Source organism: Herpailurus yagouaroundi, unplaced genomic scaffold (genome assembly GCF_014898765.1).
Source record: "Herpailurus yagouaroundi ecotype Mexico unplaced genomic scaffold, PumYag 142, whole genome shotgun sequence".
NCBI lineage: Eukaryota > Metazoa > Chordata > Mammalia > Carnivora > Felidae > Herpailurus > Herpailurus yagouaroundi.
Genome location: NW_024412397.1, coordinates 20,028,032 through 20,054,487, shown reverse-complemented (window position 1 = coordinate 20,054,487; position 26,456 = coordinate 20,028,032).

Here is a 26,456-nt window from a genome sequence, read left to right as displayed (position 1 = left end):
GACTGGAAGGATGGGAGGACCTTTCAGATTTTGTCACATTTGGATGAGGGGTCAGGCATTTATATACCCCACCCATCAATCAGTTGGTTGATGTGGACTGACCTTGGATGAGGTGTAAGCTTGAGGTGTAAGGATGTGTCCTCAGCAGACACCATATACATAGGGATTGAGACTTGAGAACTGTCTACCAGAAGCACTCCTGGTATCTGGGGAGTAAGTCCTTCATTTTTAAGGGGGAGTTTAAGTGGAATATTACAGTGTCTACCACACGAAGATGTGTCTCGAAGGTTATTTCCATACATGGTCCTCCCAGCAACATATTCAGAAGAAATCTCTGAGATGATAGACATACTCTATATCTGCACTAATCAAGTAGCCTTAGCCACAAATTATTATTAAGCACCTAAAACGTGGTGATAGTGATATTGAGAAACTAAACTTTTTTAGAAAATTTATTTATTTTTAAGAGAGTGCAAGCAGGGGAGGGCCCGAGAGGGGGACAGAGGATCTGAAGTGGGCTCTGTGCTGACAGGCTGACAGCAGCAAGCCCCATGTAGGGCTTGAATTCATGAACTACGAGATCATGATCTGAGCCAAAGTCCTACAGTCAACCGATTGAGCCACCCAGGTGCCCTGAGAAACTAAACTTTTAATTTTATTTAATTTCAAGTAATTTAATTTTTAAATTGATATATAATTCACATATCATAAAACTCACCCTTGTAAGTGTATAATTAAATGACTTTTAATTATATTCACAAAATTGTGCAACCATAATGACCCTGTAATTCTAGAACATTTTCAGCACCCCCAAAAGAAACCCCATACTCATTAGCACTCAGTCCCCATTCCTGCCTCTCTCCAGCTCCTGGCAAACATTAATTTATTTTCTGTCTCTATGTATTTGAGTGACCTTATAGAACAAATTAGCTGGCTTTCTCTCTTCTTTTATTTTTTGAAGCATCTACGAAGGACTGGTTTTAATTTTTCTTTAAATGTTTGATAGAATTCATCAGTGAAGACATCTGCTGCTGGGCTTTTCTTTGTGGGAAAGTTTTCAATTACTGATCCAATCTCTTTACTTCTTTATAGGTCTATTTATGTTTAGTTCCTGAGTCAGTTTTACTAGTGTGTATTTTTCTAGGAATTTGTCTATGTTTTCTGGATTATCTCATTTGGTGGTATTGAGTTGTTCATATTATCTTCTGAAGATTATTTTTATTTTTGTAAGGTTGATAGTAACATCCCCTCTTTCATTCCTGATTTTAGTAATTAGATCTATGCTCTTTTTTCCTTGGCCTGTCCTGCAAAAAGCTTGTCAGTTTTGTTGATCTTTTCAAATAATCAAGAAATGGTTTTATATATTTTCTCTATTGTTTTCCTAGTCTCTATTTTATTTATTTCCTCTCTAGTATTTATCATTTTCTTTTTTTTTTTCCTTGTCTAACTTTAGTTTGTTCTTCTTTTCCTAGTTTCTTAAGGGAGAAGGGTAGGTTGCTGATTTGAGATCCCTCTTCTTTTTAATATAGGCATTTACAGTGATACATTTACCTCCATGCATTGCTTTAAATATATGCCATAAATTTGATGTTTTGTTTTCATTATCTCAAAATATATTTGTTATTTGTTGTATAATTTCTTATTTGATTCATCCCTTATTTAAAAGTTTGTTGGGCGCCTGGGTGGCTCAGTCCATTAGGCATCCAACTTTGGCTCAGGTCATGATCTCACTGTTCATGGGTTCGAGCCCTGTGTCAGGCTGTGTGCTGACAGCTCAGAGCCTGGAGCCTGCTACGGATTCTGTGTCTCCCTCTCTACTTTGTCCCTCCCTGCTTGTGCTCTCACTCTCTCTCTCAAAAATAACCTTAAAACAACAACAACAACAACAGTTTGTTATTTTCCACGTTTGTGTATTTCCCAAGTTTTGTTCTGTTGTTGATTCCTAATTTCATTCTGCTGTTGCCTGACAATATAATTTGTGTGATTTCTATCTTTTTAAACTTATTGAGACTTGTTTTATGGCTGAACATGTTGTCTATGCTGGAGAATGTTCCATGTACATTTGAGAAGAATGTTTATTCTGCTGTCATTGGGTGGAGTGTTCTATAGATATCTCTTAGTTCATTTATATTATTTTTCAAGTTTTCTGTTTCCTTGATGATCTGTCTAGGTTACTGAAGTCTTAAAACATTATTGCTGAATTGTCTGTTTCTTCCTTCAATTCTGTGATATATCTCAAGTTATTTGTGTCCTTGAATCTAAATTGTGTCTCCTATAAACAGAATATAGTTAGATCATTAAGAAAAAAAAATCATTTTTGCCAGTCTCTGCCTTTTGATTTGAGTATTTAATCCATTTACATTTAATGTAATTACTGATAAAGTATAAGTATAATTTATGTCTGCCATTTTGCTATTTTTTCTATGTACATTATAAATTGTTTGCTTATTCCTTTATCATTGGCTTCTCTTGTGTTAAATGTATATTTTCTAGTGTACCATTTTAATTCCCTTGGCTTTTTCTTTTTATAATTTAAAATATTTTATGATTGCCTTGGAGATTAGACTTAATATCTGAATGTATAACAATTTAGGTTGGATTAATATCTACTTAATTTCCAATAGTATACAAAAACTTTGTTCCTAGATAGCTCTGTTCCCTCCCTGCTCCATTGTGCTATAGTTGCCTTATGAATTACATTTTTATATTATGTGCCTATCCACATGGATTTATAATTATTGCTCTATGCAATTGTCTTTTAAATCAGATAGGAGAAAGATAGAGTCTTTGCCAGTCTTTTGTTTTTTCACATGGATGTGAGTTCCTGCATATAAGCCATATTTCCTGTTTCTTTACATGTCTTATAATTTTTTGTTGTAATTTGAACGTTTTATATAATGTGGTAACTCTGGAAATCAGATTTAAACCCACTGCAGGATTTGTTGTTGTTGCCTTTTGTTTGTTTAGTGGTTTTCCTGAATGAATTCTGTAAGTCTGCATTATTTGTCACTGTGACCACTAAAGTGTCTGCTTGATTACATTAGTAGTCAGCTAATGTTTGTACAGAGATTCCTTAAATGCCTGGAACCAATAAGTCTCCCAGGCTTTATTGAGAGACTCTGTGTGGGTGTTGGAGCATGCCTTCTAACATTTGGGCAGACAGTTTATAACTGTGCTTTAGCCTGTATTTCCTGCTTGCACAGAGCTTCAGGGTCAGCAAAAGGTGAGAATTTAGGGCTTTCTCAAGTCTTTTCTGGGCATGTGCACAGCCTTACTCCTGTATATACAGCCTAGATTCCCAGAAATATATTAGAGCTTTACAAAGCATACTATGGATATATTACTTTCCAGCTTTTCCTTAATTTTTTTCTCAACTCATTTTTTTTTTTTTGCCCCAATTGTTAGTGTTGCATTAGACAGGTGTGATATTAAACAATTGCCACTGATTGTTCTCAACAGATGACTCCTGTTTTCACTGATCAAACTGTAAGCTCAAATAAAGGCAGGGCCTACAAATGGAGCTTGCAGGTATTTTGGGGGAGCTTCAAATCTGTTCTCCTTCCAGTGGATGTTAGGCTGCTGTTTTCAAAACTAGTATGATTATAAGGCTGTTTTGTTTTGTTTTGTTTTGTTTTGCTTTGTTCTGTTTTTAAGGTTACTATGGAGCTGAGAGAGAGGGATTGCAATTGGGTCAGTTAAAATTCTACAAAGCTAGTTATTCTTACCAAGAGCTAGTATTTTCTTTTTATCAATGTGCCTCAGATTATTGCAAACCTTTGGTTAATTTCCAAAGTTCTAAAGATGGTAACATTGACCATTTTTTTTCAGTATTCTTGTTGCTTTTATGGAGGATTCGATTTTCAGAAGTCCTATTCTATTTTTGTTGGTGTCAGTCCAAAAGAGTGCTAGGTATTGTGCTGTTTGGCTCAGATTTAGCCTTTGAAGAAGACTTGACCTCCACAGAGTTGATGTGAGCAATGAAGACTCAAATAGAGAGGTGTAGTAAGCCTTGAATGATATTCAAGTTGAAGTTACATTAATTTCATCATTATAGAGTGCCTCATTCTTCTTTTCAAAGAATTCCCTTAGCAGGATATAGAGGGACAAATGAGTTCTGGGTAAGAGTTGATGTATACAATAACAGAAGTCTTCAGTTTTGGCTCATAAAATAAACATCCTTGCTAATAGATGTGCATCGTTTGGGCATTTGTCTGGACTTTCTCATACTTGGGACACCAGGATGGATTTCTAAATTTTATTTCCAGTTTTTACTTATTTTGAGAGAGAGGGAGAGAAAGAATCTGAAGTAGGCTCTGAGCTCTCAGCACAGAGCCTGATGTGGGTTTTGAACCCACGAATCATGAGATCATGACCCAAGCAGAAATCAAGAGTCAGAATGCAAAAAAAAAAAAAAAAAAAAAGAGTCGGAATGCTTAACTGACTGAGCCACCAGGATGCCCCAAGGATTTCTAAATCTTGATCTAAATCACCTCTTTATTAATAAACTACTTATTTGGGTTTCCTGGGTGGGTAGAATGGAGATCTGTGGAGTGTGCAGACAATACTATTGGCAAATGCTGTATTGGCAAATGCTGTACTATTGGCAAAAGAAGTATAGGGTGGCACTTCCCAGACAACAAAGGCATTATGGGTAGAGAGCCAGTAGAGGACCTGTGAACAATGATTAATGATGGACAGCTCCTTTGCGTACTTTGATTTGGATGTTTTGTTTTTGTTTTTTTCTTCCTGGGTACCCAGGACCACGATTATTCACTTAGCACTGTGTTTGGATTGGATAGCCATCTGTCATTGGGCTTTCAAGGCCTGGTTTACAAAGTTGTCTTAGTTAATTATGATTTGATACAGAAACAAATGCTAACTACTACCAATTTCACATGGATGCATAATGATTCTTGGTAGCTGAGCATGGGGTACTCTGGGGGACAATGCATGGTGAAGTTAGTCAGTTCCTCTTATACTACTAGGCCATGGCTGTTTCTGGACTGGGTATGATGCTCTAGACCCGATACCCGTCTACTAAATGACTGCTTCTTCATGATTAGGTGCTGCAAAGGATGAAGAATGAACTCTGGGAGCCCCAGCAGTAGGTGAACCAGAGAAGTTGACTACATATGTTTCTTTCTCATACTTAATCTCCAGCCAGGAGCTGAGAATAAGTACCAAACCTTGCTTCATAGAAAATTTAAGAGGAAGGGGGAAGGTTTGGTATATAGGGTTTTAGGATGGGATGGAATTTATTACATGAGGTATAACATAACGTTCTTTATAATAATTAGGACAATAGACCAACCTCACAGAAAAATCCTCTTTCCTTGTTAGGATATTACTGTGAACTACAAGCAAGTTGTTCCTGTGTAGAGCTGCAATATTAACAAGAAGCTGGGCGGTCTGATGAGTTTTCCTTCATCTCTCAGGGCAACGGAGTATGAAGAAATGGGAAGGTAAGAACATTTGGAAGATCAGAGCGGCTAGCTCTGTTGCCTGGGCTCTGAGGACTGTGAGCCTTACTTCTGGCATTGTGTTTACATCCCACAGCATTGGTTGTCTGGGTAAAGGGCCCACTGGGTAAAGGGCTTTCAGACCTAAGGCCTCAAGTATGATTCCCTGTTTTGGTTGAGGCCTGGCCAGCAGTGGCACTATGGGCCAGAGCCTATCAAAAAATTAATTAATTAAAAAAAACAAAACAAAACAGCTCTCGCCAGATCTGTGGCTGATGCTAAGAGTGAGACTGTGTGGAGACAAGAAATTTAGTTGGAAGTTGAAGCTGAGAAGCTCAAGCAGAGTATAGATTGGAGTTTCTAATATTAGTTGCAGGGCCAGAATAAGGGAGCTGAATATGAAAGCAGGAACATAAGGTAGAACCTCTATCTGTATTTGGAATGTCAGTGTTTACTGAGTATGCCTACAGTGGTGGGGCAGGTTCTAGGCACCAGGGGGTTGTTCTAGTAGCTTACTTAATTCTTGCTACAACTTTAGGACATACGGACAACTGTTCCCATCATTTTACAGATGGGGATACTGAGGAAGGGCTAGTAAATGGTAAAAGCAGGATACTAACTCTGGAAGTCTGGGTCCATGGCTTGAGCTCTTGACCACTATTCTATTGCCTCTCCTGACACACCTTGCCTATGGTTTTCATGTGCACACTTCAGGGCTACAGTGAGTGGACTCAGTAAGGGCTGGAGTGGGCTAGCAGCACGTGCAAACAACGACGTGCAGAAATAGACCTTCTGGAATGGGATTAGGCAGGTTGACGCAACCTGATACTGGAAGAAATAGGATCTCATGGCCCTAGAAAGGATGAGATCCAAAGTGAAAGGTTTAACTGAGGCAAGGAGAAGGGACAAGACACTTACTGAGTGGCAATGGAAATAGGCGTTGTTGACTTTTACGGACCCAAGTGATGTCCATGTCTTTCATTTCTGTCACTAATGTATCAATCTTTTCCATTTATCAAGTTGTTCTTGGTCAAGTCTGGAGTCAGCTATTTTACATGTCATTCTGGTACGACTTCACTGAGATTTAGTTTTCTTCTACCTGTAAAATGGAATGAGAATTGAATCAAAGAATTCACTTGTAGGGCTTGGCACTGAGCTCAGCACACCCGAAGTCCTGGATTGATGTCTGTTTGCTCTCTTGAGACATCCCTCTGCCCTCTCCCCACCCTACCTACCTGCATATAATAGATATCCGATGCATATTTGGTGATTGCCTAAGTGATGTCTAGTCTTTTACATACATGTGCAGAGTGCTGTAGGTCTCAACTAAGGAAACTGAGCAAATTAGTGTATTCACAAGCCTCCCTTCATCACCTTCCGTTCTGGAACTGGTGCATCCGAAGCACGGTCCAGCTCTGTGTTGACAGACGCACAGTCCGCACAAGCTTCAGCTGCAGTGTCAGCACTAGACACCCTTTTAGGAAGAAGAGACACCCAATTAGGAAGAAGAGCAAACAACTCCAGGAGAAAGGTGTCCTTAAAAGTGGTGAGCGGCAGAGTAAACAAGCAAACGGCTCTAAAGGAATCAATCATTCAATCACCGCCGATAGCCTGCACTGTCCAGGGGGATATTATCTGTTGGATGCAGCTGTGGAAAGGTGATCTCAAGTCCTGCGTCGGATTCCCAGGCCTGTCTCAGATATTTCTCTAGTCTTAAGAAAAATCAGTTCACCTCCTTTGGCTTTTAGTTCCATTAATAACAGCCTATTGCTGTTGAGCACTTACTATGTGCCAGGCATGGTTTGATTTTAGTGATAACCCTAGAAGGTAGGTAATATTAACTATTCTAATTTTACATATGAGGAAACTGAGTCACAGGGAGATTAAACACCTTGCCCACAGCTGGGATTCAAATCTGGACAGCTTCGTTGTCTGTGTGCATCAGCACTAAACTTTGCTGTTTCTCGTGTTCTAGAAGGATGAGTAAAACTGTTCACAAAATTAGAGAAGCAAGTTTATTACTAAATGTTGAGGAATCGTGTTTGCATTTCTTACTTTTAAAAGCTGAGCATTATTACAATTGTAACATGTCAGATGTAGAATAACTTTCTCAAATGCTTCTAACTGAATGCATGGTCTTGATGCACTTTATAGTCTGTTAGATGAAGTGACCTAATCTTTCTTTAATGCTATCTTGCAAATTATGAGTCAGGGATTCATTATGACCATACATTGCTCATCTTGAGCTGGCAAGTGCTTATATATTCTCACAAGGCTAGGAGCTAATGGAGCCAGCCCTCCAACTACCCAGGAGAACACGAAAGCTTCCAGACGAGGTACAACACCAGTGCACACCTGCATGTCATGAGTGAAGTCATTAACTGAGCAGACAAGAACAGCCTGCCATCATGTCTGCTTATTGTCAACGCTGAAGAGGTATTGACAGTGTTGAGACAGGCTGTCACTGGAGGAAACTGAGACCGAATCAACAACCAGTGGAACATCCACCCCAATGGAACCTGTTCCTCGAGGTGCTACGTCAAAACAAAACATATGGAGGGCCTGCACGCACGGGCAATTCTCCACCCTGCCTGCTCTGACACTCTGTGTACAGTAGGTAAAGAATTGCATGGCTACATGGGTGAAGAAATGACTACTGAACTGAGTTCGAACTCAGAACTTAAGTGGGGCCAGGCTCTATTTTTCCAAGGTAGAGTTGAATCTTACTCCTCTCCCACACACAGATCAACTCAGAGCCACTAAAAAGCGGTATCACAGCCTTACTGGAAGGGCAACCTGTCTCTTTTTATTGAGAACTTAAGACTTTGCAGCGTTTTGGGGGGAGTCCAAGTCTGACACACTCACAAGAAGATTGCATTAATTATGTAAACATATTATTATCGAATGGATCCTAAATGAAACACCAACATTCTTAGTAACATAAGTGACTTGGTATATTCTGGAATGGTAAATGAAAAATATGAATCCATAGCATCTGAGAATTCAAGTTATGTGGACGGAGTAAGGAAAAATAGGATTCATTTCAAACACTGGACAAAGTGAGATAAGAGGAAACAGAGAGAGAGATAGAGAAAGAGAGGAAGACAGAGAATTTGCGTGTGTGTGTGTGTGTGTGTGTGTGTGTGCGCGCACGCACGTGCACATGCTCCATCTTTGCCTGAAATTTGTTCCACATTTGCTTGGAGTCCCAATTGCTTAGGGGGATCCATTATAGATGAGCCTGTTCCAGGTCTCATGGAAAATAGTTCCCTCCTCCATTGTTTGGAATTCAGACTCTGCCAGTGGTGGAGGGAAACTTTTAAACACAATTACACTATCAAGATGTACAGCGGGTGAGTCAAAGGCCTGGATCAGGTTGGCCTGAGATGATAGAATCAGAGGTAGGTCATAAATCTCCAGCTGTGTTAGAATGTTTGCCACGATGCAGAATGAGCCAGTGGCCCTGTTTGCGACAATATCCCTGCAGGGGTGATGGATGAGCCAGACTGACATCAGAACAGGTGGGAATATTACAAGGAATATTAACGAGAAGCTTGATGAAAGAGCCCCGGCAATTAAGTCCATGGGAGAGGCTTAATCCAAGTCATAAAAGACATTGTAGACTGTAGCTGTCTTTCCATTTGACCAATTAAAAAAGGCAGGCCATACTTGGACTGTAACCTCAAAGTATTCCTAATAAGTCCATGACATACTGTATTGTTAGGATGAAAACTTGAGATTTGGTTTTTCTAAATACTTGGGTGATTGGATGACCGTTTTACAAATTCTAGTCAATTGCTGATTGCCTTCACTTAACTATGTATTACCATCATTCATAAAGCTATTATTGATTATAATGCTTCAGAGAACAGGGATTAGTTTGTCGGTATACTCTGTTTGATGTCTAGGGAAAGGTTAGTCAAAGTATGAAGTTAAATGGCACCCGAGGCCATGGTGGATATTATCTTGTAACTCTATCCTGGTTCACCCCTCCCTTCTTCTCCTCACCTTGGCTTCTTCCCCTCACCTTGGCTTCTTCCCCTCCTGTTTTTCCCTCCTCTGCTCCCTTTCCCTCTCTCCTTCCCTCTCTCCCTCTTTTCTATTTTCCGCCTGTTCCCACTTTCCTCAACTTTATTCAGTCTTCTACTCTGTTCCCTTCACTGCTGACCCTTCCTAACATCTGACTGCCCGTCGGGCTCCTGTGGTCATCACTTTGTGTACCTGGTATCATTCAGACCTAAAGTTATGACTGAGCTCTTAATAGTTCTGAATCTCCTCATGGAGAGATTCACCAGAAACTTATACTTTCTGCAGTGCTGGTCACCTGAGATGGGGCTAAGGAAGAATGGGAGCAGCCACCTTAAACTATAGCCACCCACAGGGAAATGGTAGAAAAAATATTGGAAGAGTGAACTGCTGAGGTGCTAAAATTAAAAATGTTTAATAGGCACGTGGAGGATATGTCCTAGGGTTGGTGATTTTTATCTTGAAATGAGGAATCCATTTCCACCTCCAATTCAGTCCGAAAGCCATTTTCCTTGCCAAAAAAAAAAAAAAAAACAAAAACAAACAGCGTAAGCCACCCATCTTATGTCTTCTGTAGCTATCAGAACACATTGCACAGGAGCAGAACACAGCCACAATCAACGATGCCAATGAGAGAGAGCTCCAGTTAGAGAAGGAGAGATGTAACAGAATTGAGGTATCGCACACATAGAAGTATTAATAACTGAGGTCAGGCTTTTAGAATGTGTTTCAGAAGAAGCCAACTCTTTTCATGCTATCAATGAAAAAAATTGTACTTGTGTCAACATTGACAATTGAATGAGCAGAGAATGCAGTGTAAGGTGATATGATGCAATAAGGAATCTGGTAGGTGAAAATGGCATCCCAGCATAGACCAGTGCATAACAAAAAGAAAGGAACGCATAGGAGAAACTGGATGAGGCAAAAGAAGAGAAATCCAGGTCCTGATCAGAACAATGGTGATTCTTGGTAGTTGCTGATAATTCCTTAATGATGTGAAATTAGAAATTCATATTCAAACCCCAATCTGGGTCACTTGTAGTTTTATGTTTATAATTATGCTGAAGATTAGTTCTAGAGCAGATTTTCTCAAACTTGGCCACATTTGGAAAATGCACAAGCAGCTTCTGATGCCCAGGTCCCACGTCAGAATAGTGAAATCAGAATATCTGGGAGTGAGTGTTACCTATCCTTCAATTAAAAAAAAAAATGTTTCTAGGTAGTTCAGTCAAGGTTGGGAACCACCACTCCAGAGTAAGAAGTATTTTCTTTTTAATGTTGATTTATTTATTTTGAGGGAGAGACAGAGACAGAGCATGAATGGGGGAGGGGCAGAGAGAGATGGAAACACAGAATCTGAAGCCGGCTCCAGGCTCCAAGCTGTCAGCCCAGAGCCCGACGCGGGGCTCGAACCCAACAAACGGTGAGATCATGACCTGAGCCAAAGTCGGACGCTTAACTGACTGAGCCACTCAGGTGCCCCCAGAGTAAGGAATATTTTGATTTTATTTCATAGTGTGGGTTCAGAGCGGTTCAATAAAACTTTTGTTGTTTTCATAAAGTACTGAGTTGATCAACCCTTTGCAAAGTGGGTTTCATGGGGCACTAGTCCTTTGACATATTGTAGAAAAAGAAAGAGTTCTTTGGTCAAGAAGTCTGGGAAGGCTCTAACCTTGATGACTCACCATGCTTATTAGCATATTAAAGACTTTGGGAACTCCTGCCATATAGAATTTTATATAACTGAGTACTTCCCAACCTCTCTTCAACCTCCCAGGATGGGCAAAACAGTAAGCCCTACAGCTTGAGGTTGATTGGTTTGAATGGTGATTCAGCTGGGCCTCCAGAGTTTGTCTTCCAGCTCTGCAACTTACTAGTTCTGTGCCTTTAGGCAACTGACTAGTTCTCAGTGAGAGCACTGAATGAACATTCACCAACATTAAATATTGGAAAGCACTGTACAATTTTACCACCTTTCCAATTTCCTGTTACACATGATTCCTTCAGTATCTCACTGACTGTTCAATCTCAGCAAGATTAAATAGTACATATTTGTTTCTCATTGAAACAAATACCACTGCTTGGTTTTCATATTGGTTTTTTTCTTCTAGGATTCTCAGTCTTATGGTCACTATGGTCTCCAAACCTGCATGTCATCTGTAAATTCTTCTCATTACTTATGGTTCACATTTCATCTGATTACTGCCTTCTTGATGTTGTTCATTATAGTCATTGCATCCTTTACTTTTGATTCCTGGTGCTCCCCTCATAAGATCAGGAGTTTCTTTAAACTTGGACTATTGGAATGGCCTCTTTTAGGTTTTCTTTTCTCCAAGACATCCAGCTCAGTTGTAGCAGATTAATCTAATAAAATATCCATTTGAAGATATTCTTTGTCTATAGTTCTAGTCTTAAAGGAAAACCTTTATCCTTATGCTGAGAAAATGGCTGCCATAGCTCCAGCTATCATGTTTGAGTTTCCACATATAAAGAAGGAAGGAGAGAAAAAGGGCAAAAGGAGCCCACTGAGTCAATTCCCTTTAAAGAACTTTCTGAGAAGCCCCAAATACCAGTTGTCTTAGGCCCAGGCTTTATAAGGCTCACTCTGGCCCTTCTCCAGATGTGCCCTCTGCATTAAGAGTTCTTTATCCACTAGGCCAAAGGAAATGCCCACCAGAAGTGTACCCATTCCTTCTAGACAGTGCTGTGAGTGCTCTGGAATTCTAGGCAAAAGGGGTCTGAACCCACTTCTAGGTCTGTATGCACACAGAATGTGCCACTGGGGTGCATAACCACAGGCCTGGGAGTTGGCAGAGGGGAGACTTTATATGGGAAATGGGTGAGCAAAGCAATAGATGGAGCTTGGATGTGAAGACTGGAAGGTCTACATGCATGGGCTTAAGTCCCCTTGCTATGTGGCCTGGAGCTGAGGGTGGCAAAGGAAAGTGAGCAGGCCATCTGGACTGACTCTCTCCATGGCTTGGAACTTGAAAGAAGCACGTATTCCAGGTCTTCCAGATATAAAGAAAGTACATTGGTCAAGACACCAGTATGAAAGCTATTTTACTTAGCAGTTTTGTAACTCGATTTATAATATTTAAATATTTAGACATCTACTATATGGACCATTTGTGTTTTGTGCGCATCTCAAATGTTAGGAGCAGGCTTGTATATACACATTTCCATTTGCCATTCCTTGACCACCATATTTGCAAGGGAGATTAGGAGACATTGTTCTCTCTCTACGCTGGAAGATGAATAGAATGGATGGATATTGGATTTGGGGTAGACAGCCAGCAGTCTATGCCATGTGTGTTTGTAAGGATGTTGGAAGGAAAGATGCATTAGCTTCTTCCCAGAAGCATTAACAATTGTATCCCTATTGCAATAAATTGCAAATATGAAAACTAAGAGTTCATCCATGAAAATGTGGAGCTAATTTTTAGCATACACAGTTTGGCAGCAGGCCTCACATTAACAGCAAGGCGAAGGTAAAGGTAAACAAGTATACAGGATACCTACAGCAGGTGCTGGGTGAGTGGAAATGCAAAGCTGAAGTACCCGCGAGAACCCGCAGTGCTGTGCTCCTGGAAGGGTAGCCTGGGACAACCCCCGGGGTGAGCGCTGTGATGTTCTGTCAGCAGCAGCCAGGGGGTCAGGAAAGGAATGCAGGATGATAAAAGGAAACTGAGGATTAAGGAGGAAACCCAATCTAAAAAGAAGCCTAGATAATTTAATTGAGTAGGTACTTCCATGTTGAGCTGGTAGAAATTACTCATGTCCAAAGTATTTTAAATAAAGCCTATAATAGATCCAAAAGGGAATATTTAATGTGGTTTTGGATACTTAGCATGTAATAAATTTCTTCCTGTCTGTTGATCCCTTGGGTAATGAATGTTAACAAAAACAACCCCAAAAGATATATAATCTGCAAACATTAGTGATTAATGTTTGTGATCTGTGAACACAATGTTAGGATTGACTGAAAAGAACACATTTCTTTACAAGTGAAATGCTTCCAGGACTTGCGATCTTTAATAGAAACATTCTAAGTAAGAAAGACAATCTCTCTTTGTACTTCTTTGGTGAGGAAAACAGAAGTGCAAAGTGTCAATAAAGGCACGGGTATTGGAAAAGCGGAAAAGCTGAGTGTCTAGAGTAAAGATGTGTTTCTTGCATGAATAACTTCTGAACAATCTGCTGAAGGAGTGATTTTGTATCAAGCTGAAACCCCAAACCAGCATCATTTTAATTTGCCAAGCACCTGTGAAGGAATACAGCTGCAAGGCCATGGGAGAACAATAGGAACTGTGACAGTTCATTAATATAAACCAGCAACTAGATTTATTTGGAAAAGTCATTGATATAGAATTACCCTGGAGGATGCAATGACATTCTTGAAGCAGGCCAGCAAGCAGCTAACTAAGATTATAGATGTGTGCACATCATTTGAAACCGAGCAGTAATTTGGTAACTATTACGATTTATTGTGTATGTCAAACAGAGTAACAAATGTGTAAAGAGCCATGATTGCTTCAGGAAAGTTAGGTTTGTGTTGTATTCAGTTGTTTGGCTTTTTGCATGCCAGGTTATTTTGTTCTGGAAAATCAAGATAATGGTGTTGCCTCTAAAATGATTACTTGCGTGTATATATGCGTAGAAGGAAAATATGAAAGTATGCATTCTTGTCTAACAATTCTGAGCCTTAATATAATGCTGATAAGAAACTAAAGAAGTTGTTTATTGCAATCAAGTGTTGGTGGTGACTACAAATATTTTATGTATGATAACTCATAAGCAATCTGGCTTGCATAAAACGAAAGGTATCAACAGATCTGGAAGCAGAGAAATAGATCTGCTCCCCATTCACTTTTATTGCAAACAGTAAAATGTAACTCTAGAAAATGGGAGGAAAGCAAGATTCTTTCATATCCTTAAAGCATCTGGGAAAATCTCGGTGTGTGGCACAAATGCAACAAGCCTGTCCGCTGAACTTGTTCCCAGCCATGAGACAGGCAACATTAGCCGAGAGTGTAGGAGCAAATGGAGAGAATGCCCCCATACCTCTAACATTTCCTCTTTCTATGCGAAGGAAAAGCAACAGTCCTCCAGCTAATTTCCTTAGAGTGTTTTCCTAATCCTTCCACCACCAGTAGTTAGCATCCCCAGTACCGTTAGAATTGTTGAAACCTGGCTGACTTGAACTGCTGGTTGTCAAGAATTCGTTTCTGGCGACCACTGTGGACTTGCTGAGTGGGTAGTAGAGAGTAAGGACACTGTAAGAGCAGTGCCAACCACTGGGGCCTGGATTTTTACAAGCCCCCCGTAAAGGTTGTCATGGTACATTGGTGTTGGCAAGGGACACAGAAAACGTAGCGGCTGTGTGGGAATAATCTGCCACTGGGAGGGAAGGAGTTTATAGACCAAGAGCATCTAACTGGTTCCTTCAAATATTATCTTCATTCTTAAGATACTAAAGCTCTTTTTCTTTTTTTAACCTGAAAAAAATAAAAATGATCTCATATCCAGGAAAGATCTGATTTGAAACAGAAAAATCTGGGATTTGGGAGAGGCAATCCATTAAGAGACGATTTAAATGGATGATTCTAAAGGATGGCTCATGCATTAAATTATTTGTGCTGCATGGTTCTTAATTTTAGCATTATTTCATTCCTCTTTCAAATCCTTGGCTTCTAAAAGACTTTTCGAGTATTTGGAGTTGCAAAGAACATTACGTGATGGGAGAACATCCAAGGCTGTTTCTCATTTTGTGAAATTCTCTAATGGCGCTACTTAGAAACAACTTTCCAAACAAATGCCAAATTTGTGTTTTGTTGTTTGTTTGGTTTTCCCATCGTGATTGAAAAGCATTCTGAAAATACAAAGCAATTATAAAATTCTCCAGGTTCCCCTGTAACAATAGCGCTAACACATTCAAAACAAAGGCAAGTTACGTAATAAGTGAAAGATGTAGGATTTCCCATAAAGCTATAGCCACCGCATTGACCTGAGTCGTTCAGAACAACTAGACAAGGCGTGGATGTGAATTGTAGCAACCGTCCTCGTTTCTGCCAGTTCAGCCCTACACCTTTCATGTGGGGCAAACTCCATGTCTGGTTCATGTGTGACAATGCAAGTCCCAGACAACAAATTTCTGCTTACAGTTGTTGACAAGTGTTTGAGAAAAGAAAACAGAGGTTGGAACCTAGAAGCATAGAGACCAAATTTGATGTATGGACATATTCTATTTGGGTACTGCCTACAAAATGGTAGGCAACATTTAAAATTGGCACTTAATGCATTCAAAGTTGGATTGGCAACGTTTCTTGAAAAATGAGAAGATATAATACCTGATCCATTAGAAGATATAATAATGATCCATTATTGCAACTATTGGGGGGTGGGGAGGAACAGTGGCTCTCTGTTCATCTTTCCAGGTGACTCTCCATGTCTGCTGATTCCAGCTATTCATACATGCTACTGGGACAGATATCATCAATCTGGTTTATTCTAAGCCTTGTGTCTCCAAAGACGGCCCAGTGCCCTAAGCCAGACCAGCTACACATTTGCAGGGCCTGGTGCAAAATGCAAAGATGGCACCTATTGTTCAAAACTTATTAAGAATTTCAAGATGATGACAACAGAGAATTAAACCACGTGTGGGGCCCTTCTAATTGTGGGGCCCTCTATGACTGCATGAAGCCAGCCCAGAGCATCAGATTGCTTTGGATCCAGGGGCTAAAGAACTATGTTGAGTGCTTTTCCTGAAAGATAAGAAGTTCTGAAAGATTTCTGGAAGAACTTATTATCCTAGAAGGAATTGTAGCAGGCAAATCCGTTCTTAGCACATTCAAGTAAAAGGGCAGAGATATCTTAAAGCCTTTGTTTATTTGTTTGTAGAAGATTTTAAAAGTTAAGTTTTATTAAAAATAAATATTTTTAAATGATAAGAATAGTACCTGTGCACAGTAAAAAATTCAGTAGTATAAAACATAAAACATGAAAAACAAATCTTTCATTCCTTCTCAGAGCTTTAAACTCACATCCGAGTTGCTTCTTATATATCCTATCACAGATCAGTTTTTACATATCCTTCTAGAAGAATTCTACATTTACTCATCTGACATAAATGAAAGAACACACTATATATATTTTCTATTTTTTAAATATTTTTTAAAATATTTATTTTATTTTTGAAAGAGAGAGAGAGAGAGAGAGAGAGAGAGAGAGAGAGAGAGAGAGAATCGGAAGCAGGCTCTAGGCTCCGAACTGTCAGCACAGAGCCTGATGCGGGGCTCGAATTCACCAACTGTGAGATGATGACCTGAGCCAAAGTCAGATGCTTAACTGACTGAGTCACCCAGGCACCCCTGGTTTTATTTCTTGCTAAACACTTGAAAATAAGAACATAGTAAATCATAATACTATTTCAATATAATATGCACATTGTGTGGGTTATATGAAAAGTTAGAACAGTGCTTTCTTCCAATATCAATTCTATGAATTAAGAAATATCTTTTGTAGAGTTTTGAGAAATCTACAGTCTGATTTATTCAGTAGTGCCCTGTTAATAACGACTAACCTAGTAAGAATTGTTCTATTATTTTGAGGTACGCAGTGTTTTTGATTATTTGGATATCTATTTTACACTGTGTTGAAAACTTGTGACATTTAAAGAAAGGATAATACTCATTAATCTATGTCACCTCCTACCTCCTTGACCTCAGATTATTTTTTATTTCATGGCCAATCAAAATTATTTTAGCCACAGAACACTTAACCATTTTTCCCACAGTATGTTCCCTCAAACAAGCATCTGGCATTAGCCTTAAATTACATGAAATAATGTGTGACTTTGCCTTCCATAACTTACAGAAATTTTATAGAAAGAGCCCCTTTCTTGGTGCTAAGAGATTTGGTTTAACATGACATTCATTTTTTTTAAGTTAAAAAAAATTTTTTTAATGTTTATTTATTTTTGAGAGAGTGTGAGCAGGGGAGGGGCAGAGAGAGAGGGGGACACAGAATCTGAAGCAGACTCCAGGCTCTGAGCTGTCTGTCAGCACAGAGCCCAACACAGGGCTCGAACTCATGGATTGCAAGATCGTGACTTGAGCCAAAGCTGGATGCTTAACCAACTGAGCCACCCAGGTGCCCCAAGAACACACTATATTTAACACCTGAACTTAAAAAAAGTTTTTAAAGTAACTTAGAGAACATTCTGTTATCACTACATGAAACTTATCTTAATCTTTTAAACAACTGCACACTATTCCATTTCATGGATACCGAAATATGCTTAATTAAGTCTGAAAAGATGAACATTTGTTTTCCTTATTTTTGTTTATTCCTTTATTTTGCTGTTATACATAACCACTATGAAAACACATGTGTTCTCTGCCTAAGATGCTGTTGGCTGAGATGTTTGCACAGTCCTTTTGTCCCATAATTTGGATTCTTGTTCAAATGTCACCTTCTCGGAGCAAACCCTCCCACTGGCATTCTTTTTCCTCTTGATTTCACACCACTTTTCACGATCTGAAATGAAATGAAATGAAATATTTGCTTATTTGCTCAGATAAGTTGCATGAGGGCAAGGTTTTGTCTGCTTTATTCACTATTGTACCCCGACTAGGGATGTCCATGCTTTGTCACACGTGGGGACTCAGGAAATATTTGCTTAATAAATGAGTAAAAGCTTTACATACACGTTTTCCCCTTTGGATGGAGTTAGATGTGTTGGTAATGCAAAGCTGAAGGCCCCGTGCATGTCATTTTTTTTCCTAGGAAGTAGGAAATTGCTTCACCAGCAGTTGCAACCAATTTCTACTAACATTCCTGTTTCTTCTCACTGCATTCAACATCATTTTTAGAAATACTTCTCTGTCTTCAGCAAGTTTTTTTTTTCCCCCCACATTTCGTTAAGTATGGCCTGTATTTATGGGCAGTGTTAGTATTCTGTTGTATGAAGTTTGGGTGGAGGGGAATAAAAAGAGACAGAAAAGTCTGGTAAAATTATAGGCTTCCTTTGTATAGAATTTTACATGAACTAGTGCACCAATCTGCATATTTAATGTTGTCCCACTTGCGCGATGGCCGTCCTAGCTGCCTGGTGACTTCATCAGCTCTCCTCTACCTGACAGCATCCTTTACATTCTTTTTTCAAGGACCTGTCCAGAGATCAGTTTTTTCCTAAGAAGACTTTCTCTATCCCCTATTCTCCCATCTCAGCCAGTAAGAAATCACCACTCTGTGTCAGGTCGGTGACCCTATCTGTTCGGCCTCAACCGGCCTTACCGTCTAGCCAGTAGGAGGCAAGCCTGACCTTTGCACAGGACTATCTGGTCCTCGTGTGATGGAAAAAATCTCATATCTGGAAGCCCTCCCCATTCTAATGTGTGTTCAAATGATGACATAATACTGCATTTTGACACCACGGAGCACTTTCTCCCTTCAGAGAGTCCAGCTGACAAGCTCCTAGCTCTCACTCTACTCTTCCTAGAGTGCCCCCGCCTGACCTGGCCCCTGAGGCCTCTGCGTGCTCTGAGATAAGCAGAACAAATACAGTAGCAGGCCAGCCCCAACGTCACTGCCCTCCAATGCTCCCAGGCCTGAGGACTCATTTTAAGCCCACCTGGGGCTTTTGCCAGTACTTTATCTGTGTCACCCATATCTCCTCAAAGTATGAGCAAACAAAACCACAGTGCTTTATCAGGGCTTGTAATTCCTTACATCTCTCTTATCACCTGAGATTACCCAATCCTACCAGAGCTTCAGGGATCTGTGCGCAGGATAACAGGACCTTCTGGTAGCAAGTGGTCTTATCACCCTTACAGCCCTTGAAGAGCTGGAGGAGGCTTTCCTTTCCACCCTGGTATTTTTCCTGATACACTTTCAACTTTTCTAAAGGTCTGTCCTTATAACATGGGTTACTTGTTTTTAGGACACTTCTTGCCTCGAATTTGGATGGCATTTGTGTCTGAAGCAAATAAATAAAAATATCTGTGATTGAGGAAGTGTTCCCTATGGTTCAGACTCTAACGTGGTCCCGTTGTGTCTTCACCATTGCCATGGTCAGAAAGACACCAGTGCCATTTTATAAAGGAGGAAACTGAAGCTCGGATCAGGGAAATGATTCCTCCGAAGTCACAAAGGTTTTAAGTATTGGGGCATGAATTTGAAGCCAGGAATTCTATGGACTCCAAAATTTAATGTACCCACTGTGCCAGTGTGTTGAATTCTGGAACCTGGCTGCCCAACTTTGAATCTTGACTTCACTACTTAATTAGCTGTGTGACTTTAGGCAAGTTCCCTAATTTCTCCATGCCTCAGTTCCTCGTCTGTAAAACAAGATTAATAATAGTATCTATTTCATGGAGTTGAGAAAAGAAAATGTTTATGTGTGTATGATGTATGTGTATTTGAATCAATTTTTATTCTCTAGTAATGGCTATTAATAATTTTATTTCCATTATAACTGCTGCCTCTATGAAACTAGGCAAAGGAAAATTAAAGCAATTATCCAGGTGATTAAAAAATTAAACATATGGAAGAAAGAAGAAAGATCTAAGACAAGAGAACAGTGTTTGCTTGTGTGCTTGTCTTGTTCTTTCTTTTGTTCTTCTTTTCCTGGAAGTATATCTATTTCCCTTTTTGCTGTGATAATTGACATCTGTCCTTCTTTTGACTCTCCACCCTAGAAAGCTCTTTTCATTGAAAACATGTGAAAACACACAGAAATGTAATTATTTAGTTGTTCACGGACCTTTCTCCTTTGTATCTCCCTCACGTGCACATATATAGAAACACATAAAAGCATACACGTACACACACACTTACCTTCTGTTGGCATGTGAGTACAGGCTATTCCACTCCTATGAGTGTGTGTGTGTGTGTGTGTGTGTGTGTGTGTGTGTGTGTGTGAATTGGGAATCAATGCCTCACTTGTTATCACAGGTGCGGTAGCTTGCCTTTCATGAGGTTAAATATTTGTCTCACTCACACACTCCTACACTCTCAGGGCTGGGAGGGATCATAAAAGTCACCTAGTCCAGCCACTCCTCTGATGTTTGAATTGCTTCTTACAACGTCCTGGCTAGGTGGCCCAGTGGCCTGTATTAAAATACTCCAAATGACAAGAAGTTCACTGGCTCCTGCGATAACCAGTACTATTTTTCCATCTTGTTGGAATCCATAGTCAAAGCTAATGCCAGCTCTTCCAGGCTAATAGGGAGCATCCATTTGAATTAAGCTTTAAAGCCATTTTTGGTAGGAAGAGCTATTTTCAACATGTCTGACAACACTGTCTCTACAAGAAGAATTTACAAATTATAAGAATATGCTCCAACAGGAAAAATAGGCAAGGAGTACACATTATTAATTTACAAAGGAAGAAATACCAATAGCTATTAAAGCAACAATACAAATTCTCTGTTAGCTTTCAGATTGGTAAAGCTAAAATTAACTCTGAGGATACTCAGGATTGAGGAAGAAGGTGTAAATAGGGGAAAGGGCAGTCTCCATCACAGCTGGTGAAGTGTGAACTCATAAAAATAACTTTTGTAGAAGTCAATTTAGCAATATGATCAACATTAGAAATGTGCACAGCGACCCAGAAATCCCGCTTGTGGGATTTTATCTAGATTTTTCTTTGGCAGATAATCAAAGAAGCACACAAATACATATGTGGACGCATGTGTATATGTACGTATTCATGCACACATGTGTGTACCCATAACTGCATTGCTATTATACCAAAACATCGGTAGTGATTTCAGTGGTGTACTGCAGAGTTATTTAAGAGGATTATATGGTGCACCTGGGTGGCTCAGTCGTTTAGTGTCTGATTTCGGCTCAGGTCGTGATCTCACGGCTCATGAGTTTGAGCCCCACATCCGGCTCTGTGCTGACAGCTCAGAGCCTGGAGCCTGCTTTGGATTGTGTGTCTCCCTCTCTCTCTGCCCCTCTCCTGCTCACACTCTGTCTCTTTCTCCTTCAAAAATAAACATTAAAAACATAATCATAAAATAAAAGGATTATATATATGTATATAGATGTATACTATATATAACGTGTGTGTATATGTGTGTGTATATATATATTATATATTGGATGTAATATATAATATATATAGGGAAATACATTTCAATAGAGATGTGTGTGTGTGTGTATATATATATTATATATATATATTATGTATACATAAGGAAATACATTTCAATAGAGAACTATATCTAAGACATATTTTTGAGTGAAATGCCATGATACAAAACAGCATGAATAGCATAGTCTCGTTTCCATAAAATTTATATATCTTAGTCTCTAAATTCCACTATGAAAGAAGCAATCATTTATGTGTATATGTGTGCATACATACATATATCTGTATATATATATATATCAGAATTCTTGACATATAATTCACATATCATAAAAGTAATCATTTTAAAGTGTCCAATTCAATGGTTTCCAGTATATTCACAGAATTATGGAACCATCAACACTATCTAATCTTAGAACCCTTTCTAAATGACTCCAAAAGAAACCCTGTGCCCATTAACAGTTACTCCCCATTTCCTCACATCCTCAGTTTCAGTCTCTACCTCCTCTCTGTATGGATTTGCCTTTTCTGGACATTCCTTAAATGGAATCATACAACACAACTACCTTCTTTCATTTACCATGTTTTCAGATTTCCTGTATGTTGTAGCATGGATCAATACTTAATTTCTTTTTATGGCCAAATAATGTTCCATTATATGGCTATACCACATTTTTTTAATCCATTTATCACGTGGACATTCATCAGGTTGTTTCCATTTTTGGCCCATAATGAATAATGCTGCTATGAAAATTTGTGTATGGGTTTTTGTGTAGACATATTTTTCAATTCTCTTGGATATATATATATATAATATATATATTATATATATATATTGGATATATATATATAAATAATATATATATATATATATATATATATATGGGTGTAATTCTTGGGTCAAATGGTAACTCTATGTATAAGATTTTGAGGAGCTTCCAAACTGTTTTCCAAAGTGACTGCACCATTTTACATTACCAACCAACAATGAATGAGAGCTCTCATCTCTCCACATCCTCTATACTTGTTATTGTGTGTATTTATTTATTTTTATTTATTTTTTTGTGGTTTTTTAAAATTTATTTATTTTGTTTTATTTTTAATTTACATCCAAATTAGTTAGCATATATTGAAACAATGATTTCAAGAGTAGATTCCTTAATTCCCCTTACCCATTTAGCCCATCCTCCCTCCCACAAGCCCTCCAGCAACCCTCAGTTTGTTCTCCACATTTATGAGTCTCTTCTGTTTTGTCCCCCCTCCCTGTTTTTATATCATTTTTGTTTCCCTTCCCTTACGTTCATCTGTTTTGTCTCTTAAAGTCCTCATATGAGTGAAGTCATATGATTTTTGTCTTTCTCTGACTAATTTCATTTAGCATAATACCCTCCAGATCCATCCACATAGTTGCAAATGGCAAGATTTCATTCTTTTTGATTGCCGAGTAATACTCCATTGTATATATATACCACATTTTCTTTATTTATTCGTCCATCGATGGACATTTGGGCTCTTTCCATACTTTGGCTATTGTTGATAGTGCTGCTAAAACATTGGGGTGCATGTGTCCCTTCAAAACAGCACACCTGTATCCCATGGATAAATGCCTAGTAGTGCAATTGCTGGGTCGTAGGGTAGTTCTATTTTTAGTTTTTTGAGGAACCTCCATACTGTTTTCCAGAGTGGCTGCACCAGTTTGCATTCCCACCAGCAGTGCAAAAGAGATCCTCTTTCTCCGCATCCTCGCCAACATCTGTTGTTGCCTGAGTTGTTAATGTTAGCCGTTCTGACAGGTGTAAGGTGGTATCTCATTGTGGTTTTGATTTGTATTTCCCTGATGATGAGTGATGTGGAGCATTTTTTCATGTGTCAGTTGGCCATCTGGATGTCTTCCTTGGAGAAGTGTCTATTCATGTCTTTCACCCATTTCTTCACTGGATTGTTTTTGGGGTGTTGAGTTTGATAAGTTCTTTATAGATTTTGGATACTAACCCTTTATCTGATATGTCATTTGCAAATATCTTCTCCCATTCTGTCGGGTGACTTTTAGTTTTGCTGATTGTTTCCTTTGCTGTGCAGAAACTTTTTATTTTGATGAGGTCCTATTGTGTGTATTTTTGATTACAGCCACCTAGCGGGTGTGAAGTGGTTATACATAAATATTTTTTAATCAACACAAATCCAAGTCCAAGCCTTTGTCCCTCTGCTTTGGGATGAAATTCAAACTTTACAATTCTTGAGGCCATAATTTGTGGAAAGAATAAAAAGAATGGAAAGATGGAAGGAATCATATAGTTTGGTTTAAGGTAGAGATGACCAGGAGAGAACACTAAAATATTAGAGTGAACTAGACAGGAAAGGTCTCTTCTTTCATTCTAGACCAAAATGCCTGAAATCAGTTTGCTTGATGATCAAATTGCTGAACTTAGATGTTTGCCCAAAATATTTCTTTTAACTGTTATAGCAATTCATATAAAATGAGATGGTTTTAACAGATGTTAAAGATTCTGTAAAGTTTTAGTTGATTGGTTTTCATACTGTCTTCAGAGTACTATTTTAAGGCATATTCTACATGTAGATGCTAATGTTACAGGGTGATTTAATTTATGAAATATTTAATATTCAGAATTCATTATGAGAAGCCAAATTTCTGTATTTCAAATATATAGTCAAGCAGTTTGTATTGATTCTGTTCAGGTCTTTTAAAACTAATATTCTACTTTGTCAACATTTTGTATTTTTTTTAGGTTTCTTTTGCCAATTTTTTAAAAGTATGCTCCATTGCCTTTTTAGTTTAATATTATTATTATTTACTTTTACCCATTCTTTAGCATTTTTTGGCTTTTAAATCAATTCCTTTTTTAATCCCTTTAAAATAATTTCACAGTTATAGATAATGTATATCAAAATTTGAAGCATTAATCATATGAATCATTTTAGTAATCGTCTCAAGGTGGCCTCAATTCCTTTGAACAGATTTATCCTTTCAAGTCCTATTTTCTTTACAAGCTCTTAGTAAGTCAGTATATTCCAACTGCTCTTTATTAGAAACCAAATTTTTGCCTTTCATAAAATACAAGAATTATATAATATTTGTTGCAAATCAGAGGATTTGGTGGGATTTTTTTGTTTGGAGTTTTATATTTAATTTGGTGTATTTTGGATTGAGTTGAGGCTCAGTGCAGTCATTTTGCCAAGTGGTTTTGCAGTAATTTGTCAGACCACCTTAGCTTAATGTCCATTTCATGTGGGATTCAAATTTCAGACACTGGCCATTTCTCAAATGCTTGAAACTGATGGAAAATGTTCATTTCATTAAGCAGATTTATGTAACTGTTAAGTATAAAAATGTGCAAAAGGTAACAATTTAACTCCTGGATATCCCGGATAGTTAAAAGTTAATGATTAGGTGTCCATCATATGAACTTTCCCCAAATCTATTTTTCAGTAAACATTTTTGGAGAAAATTACAACTCCATGTACCAGACTGTGCCACTGTTTAAATTAGATTTGTCTAAATATACTTACTTGAGCATGGCCTGTCAGTGCCACCACAATCTGAAAAAGCAGCATGTTATTCTTAGATAGTGTTCTCTGTGGAAATAAGTTTCAGTTAGTGACTGACCCAGGACAACGTAGTTAAATCAATGAAAAAGAAAATCAAAATAAATTCTTTTCATTTCAAATACAAGGATTTCTTTTAGAGTTGGCTCCCTATGATAGAATTTAGGATCTGGTTAGAGCTTATATTTGATATTAAATTGGAAGATTCTAAGGTGAGGCTCTGTATGAGTAGGTGTTCACCATACAGCTATGTGATGGGCATATGAGCCACTTTGGGAACTACAGCAGGCTCCCTCCCCAAAGCCGGTATGAAGCAAGCACAGTGATTGCTGACTGAAGGTGATAAACATGGCAATGGCATTATGGGCTCTGATTCTAGGAAACATTCCTAGGGGCAGATAAGCCTTCCACATTCTGATTTAAGGAAGAAGGGATGAATCCATTTGCCCCAGAGACCTTTATATGGGCTGAATTTTGCCCCCACCCACCACCAAGTTCATACACTGAAGTCCTGATTCCTAATGGTACTCCAGAACGTGACTGTATTTGGACATTGATCTTTAAAGAGTAATTAACTTAACATGACATCATTAAGGGGTGCCTGGGTGGCTCAGTTGGTTAAGCGTCCAACTTCAGCTGAGGTTATGATCTCACGGTTCGTGGGTTCGAGCCCCATGTCAGGTTCTGTGCTGACAGCTCAGAGCCTGGAGCCTGCTTAGGACTCTGTGACTTCCTCTCTCTCTGCCCCTCCCCTGCTCACGCTCTGCTGTCTCTGTCTTTCAAAAATGAATAAATGTTTAAAAAAAATTTTTTTAAATAAAATAAAATGAGATCATTAAGATGGTCCCTAATCCAATACAACTGGTGTCCTAATGAGAAGAGGAGTTTAGGCACGTACAGAGAGAAGACCGTGTGAAGACACAGGGAGAAGACGGCCAACTACAAGCCAAGGAGAGAAACCTCAGAAGAAATGAGCCCTACTGATAACCTTGGTCTGAGACGAGTAGCCTCAGAATTGTGAGAAAATACATTTCTGTTGTATAAACCATCCAGTCTCTGGTACTTTGTTATGGCGGCCCTAGCAAACTATCACAACTTTAATCTCAGACTCTCAGCTCTGTGACGTATAGTATGGAATGGATTTTAATCAGTAATTATAAGCAGATATTCTTTCATTTTAAGACACAAAGCAGTGGTGTTGGGTCTTTTCTGGGCCAGTGGTTGTTAACGGGACAGATTTGGTGGAAGCTATTTCCTGTGGCTCTGTGAAGCATTCAAAGACAAACACTGCTGTTTCTCTCATGCAG